The 4,783-nt window shown below is 46.2% G+C and overlaps 1 pseudogene; it reads right to left on the bottom strand.

Annotated features, from left to right (window-relative positions):
- Nucleotides 1–2,602, bottom strand: part of LOC119283399 — an 18,418-nt pseudogene extending 15,816 nt beyond the window's left edge.
- Nucleotides 2,603–4,783: the final 2,181 nt, after the last annotated feature.

Genomic DNA, 4,783 nt, shown 5'->3' with positions numbered 1-4,783 from the left:
GAGGGGTTTGCTCTTATTTTTGTTTTCTGTTTTCTCTTTTGTATTTTCTTTATTTTCCTCTTTTCTTTTCTGTTTTATTTTTGTTTCCTATTATTTTAGGTTCTGTAAAAACATATACTTTGCATCTAATTTGAACATTTCGATTTAGTCCACCGCCACAAAAGTCTAGACCCCAATTAATTTGGTTTGATATTTTATCAATCTGTAAAGGCATTTAAATAATCAGGTTTGCTAATATTTAAATCATTTTAGTGCATTAAAACACATAATAAAAGTGTGGTTCCTTCACAAATATTTAGTAAGGATTATTTGCCACAAACCGAACATTTTGGTTTTAATGTTTCAAAAGTTCTGTTGTTTGCCTTTCTTTCAAATTTGAATTTGGATCGGTTCTGAACTAACGCGAGATTAACGACAGTAACTTTGATGGCTTGGCATCATTAACACGTGATTACTATAGCCTAATTATCCGGGCGTCACACTGGGTCTCGTCTTATATAGGCCGAGGCGCCGCCCGTGCGGGAGCTGCCGTGAGTACGCGTGGCGGGCGAGGGAGGGCGAGGGACGCGCGTCATCCGGTCTTCACTGCGCTGCCCGTGAGGCACCAATGGCGCAGACTGACCGGCGCGGCAGTGCGGCAGCTTTGGCATTGATTCGTCACGGGAAACGAGACGATGAGGACGACGAAGGAGCGAGAAGAGGGTAGAGTCGCTGACGCGGCGGGCCCGCGGCTGTTTCGCGCCAAAATAGTTCGCCCCGGCGCCCCCGGGCGCCCCCAGCGCGCCGGGTTCAGCCTGGGTCCGTCGACGCTGTTTTCGGCCCAAGCCGATGAAAATCTGGCTCCTAGGACACGACTGGGCCGATTTTTCGGCGCCGGCGCAAAAAAAAGTCTAAGAAGACCTTCTTAAAGGCGCGGCTGGAGATGCCCTTACCCGATGACGTGCCTGCCGCCGTGGTAGACGGCCCGGGAGACGAGCCCCATCAGCCCGATGCTGCCGCCGCCATACACCAGGTCGATGCCCCCACCAACCTGTCACCCACCATTCAACGTTAATTACCTAGCTCCTCCCACCGTACGTACGCATGTAAGTAGTACGTTTGAGATCTGACTGGCAACGTTCAAGTCACGCGGCCGACCGTATGTACGTGATCGAGTGAATTCCTTGTACCCCTCCGTCTAGATGTATAAGTTACGTTACGAAAACTAAATAATCTCAAAACACTTTGATATGGTGTATTAACTCCCATCTTGTTTTTATTTCTTGATATATCAACCAATAAAAAATACATACTTTCAATGATTTAGGACTAGCAAACACGACATGCAATGATTAATTTATTGCATACAATGCTATTAATTAGTAAATAAATATTAAATTTTTTCGTTTTTTCCTCTATCTTGGTCGGGATGCACAATCTAAGATACTTTATGCATCTGGACAAGGAAGGAGTAGACAATACTTGTTGCACTTGCACAGCGAGTGAAATAACCCGTACTACTGCACATGATGAATGCGGTGGGAGTACTACGTACGGACGGTAGCAAGTGATGGATGAGCCGATCGATAGTACTTCTTCCTTCTCTTTTTAGTTCGCATATAAGATTTAATCAAAGTCAAATTTTATAAAGTTATAAAATTTGACTAGCTTTGTAGAAAAATATATCAACATTCAGACTATGAAATCAATAGTATTAGATGCATGATGAAATTAGTTTCATAACATATAACTTTTGTATTGTAGATGTCGATATTTTTTCTATAAAGTTAGTCAAATTTTAGAAAGTTTAACTTTGACTAAATTTTATATGCAAACTAAAAACGGAGGGAGTACATGAGAAGCACTGAAGCTGACGAGTGCACGTACGCATGCTGATGGCTTGCATGCACATGCATGCCCTTCAAGTCGTGTTCGTACGTAGTACTATTTCAGAGGAGCTAGATACGGAGTACTCCTAGATGACGAGCTCTGCCCGGCCTGTCCTACCAGTGTTAGCCGTGCTCTGTGCCGCTGGCAAGTAAAATCATCTCACTGTAAAAGTGTGTAGTTTTGTGCTTTGACATAGCTAGGCATCTACGGACATACACATTAATCTTGGCTCTACTAACTTGACAGCCGCTTTCGTGATTAACCGTGGTGCAAACTAATAAGCAGATTAATGCATGTCAACGTACGAGAGGAGAGAAGACCGTCCAGGTCATGCATGTGCAGCAGGCGCGCGTGTTTTCCCTCCTCCTTAATCATCCATAAGTGTAAGTGTATTCAGATTCTGGATCTCATCAAGGACCAACGACCGACTGCTTAATCATTCAGCAATTAGTGCTATTAGCTAAAAAGTCTCCCTGCTCGATCGCTTTAGACCGCGTGATTACGAACAAGGAACGTCCCCACAACCCCTTTGCGAAACGAGAATCAAGAGCAGCTGGCTGGCGTAATCGTGATACGTACTGCTGACCAAGATGAGATGCATGCACGAATAGAGAGTAGTAGCACGTACGAGCTGGTTGGCGAGGTCGATGGCGGCGTCGTGGTAGCTGCTCTTGTTGCCCTGGCTGCTGCCGCAGAAGACGCACATCCGCTTGAATCTGCTCGCCTGACCCATCCTGCTCTCTCCCCCTCTCCCTCTCTCTTTGATCTGCTCTCTCTCCCTCTCCTCCTCTCTTTGATATGTGTTTTGCTTGTGTGTGTGCACAACGAGCACCTATCACTTATATAAAGCCGGGCTAGAGAGAGAGAGAGAGAGCCGACGGGTGTTAGGTATAGCTGTACTGCGCTGTCTTTTGCAAACAATAGAGAAGGTCAAAGTTCTTTTTCCCGGGAGAAAATGTCAAAGCTTGTTTTCTAAAATCATTTAAAATATACTCTCACCTTGACATATTATATAGTGCATCTTCTCAAAGTCAAAGCATGTAACCTTTGATCAAGTCTATGAAAAGTGTATCAGCGTTGACAATGCCAAACCAGTACTATTAGATTCATCATAAAAATGTATTTTGATATGGTACACATTCGGTGTTGTAAATGTTTATATTATTTTTCATACACTTGAGCAGCGTTTACCGACTTTGACTTTGCAAAAATAATAATACATGTGATATATATCATTTGGCAAGCAGGGACTACTCTGGATCGGTTCTAGAAAATTGTTTTGGATTTCTGGCCTTTGTACTTCTTAGAAGCCATTAATGAACGCAAATAGTGCTATGAATTGACAACACACAAATCTCATACTCCCTCCGTTCCTCTTTATAGTGCGTATAAGTTTTCTGCTACAATTCCAGATTGTAGTGCACATTTGTCCGGCCAAGCAAATTTGGACGAAGCTGACCTCCAATGGAATCGCTGGAGGAGTTATCCCTCGCAGCAGCATGCACGTGGTGGGTGGGTCACATGCGGTGGAGGCAGGGCTATCTCGTCGAAAGGACAACGACCGGCACATTCATTGGTATAAGAGCCACAATCTATGCGCACTAGATAATGAAAAAGAGAGAGAGAATATAAAATATGACTCTTTTTGTCGATTTTTCTGAAAAGAGGAAAGAAATATAAGATCTTTTAGATCACTAATAAGAGGGAGTACATGTAAAATCCTATATACCTAAATAATTAATCTCTATTATCTCAATTCTCTCAACATGCACACATGCCACCTCACCAAACATGTCACATCATCGTCCCACTAATTGTTTCTCTTAACATGCATGGGAAATGCTATTTACATTCTCTCCCAATATGCACATATCTCAACTCACCACACATGCCACCTCATCAAGCACACTAATTATATTTCTCTCAACATGCATGAAAAATACTACCTATATTCTATATATATCCACAACTATATTGTTGGGGAACGTAGCAGAATTTTAAAATTTTCTACGCATCACCAAGATCAATCTATGGAGTCATCTAGCAACGAGGGAGAGAGGAGTGCATCTACATACCCTTGTAGATCGCGCGCGGAAGCGTTCAAGAGAACGGGGTTGATGGAGTCGTACTCGTCGTGATCCAAATCACCGATGACCTAGCGCCGAACGGACGGCACCTCCGCGTTCAACACACGTACGGTTGGGAAGACGTCTCCTCCAACTTGATCCAGCAAGGGGGAAGGAGAGGTTGATGAAGATCCAGCAGCACGACGGCGTGGTGGTGGAAGCAACGGTGATCTCGGCAGGGCTTCGCCAAGCTCAGGGAGAGGGAGGAGTGTCACGGGAGGGAGATGGAGGCGCCAGGGGCTAGGGTGCGGCTGCCCTCCCTCCCCCCACTATATATAGGACCCCTAGGGGGGCGCCGGCCCGAGGAGATTGAATCTCCAAGGGGGGCAGCGGACAAGGGGGGTCGAGTGCCCCCCAAGCCAAGTGGGGCGCCCCCACCCCTAGGGTTTCCAACCCTAGGCGCAGGGGAGGCCCATGGGGGGGGCACACCAGCCCACTAGGGGCTGGTTCCCCTCCCACTTCAGCCCATGGGGCCCTCCAGGATAGGTGGCCCCACCCGGTGGACCCCCGGGACCCTTCCGGTGGTCCCGGTACAATACCGATTACCCCCGAAACCTTCCCGATGGCCGAAACTTGACTTCCTATATATAAATCTTCACCTCCGGACCATTCTGAAACTCCTCGTGACGTCCGGGATCTCATCCGGGACTCCGAACAACTTTCGTGTTACCGTACGCTAATATCTCAACAACCCTAGCGTCACCGAACCTTAAGTGTGTAGACTCTACGGGTTCGAGAGACACGCAGACATGACCGAGACGACTCTCCGGTCAATAACCAACAGCGGG

Source organism: Triticum dicoccoides, chromosome 4A, assembly GCF_002162155.2.
Source record: "Triticum dicoccoides isolate Atlit2015 ecotype Zavitan chromosome 4A, WEW_v2.0, whole genome shotgun sequence".
In the NCBI taxonomy this organism is placed as follows: Eukaryota; Viridiplantae; Streptophyta; class Magnoliopsida; order Poales; family Poaceae; genus Triticum; species Triticum dicoccoides.
The sequence above is the reverse complement of the archived record's forward strand: the minus strand, read 5'-3'. Positions and strand labels throughout refer to the sequence as shown.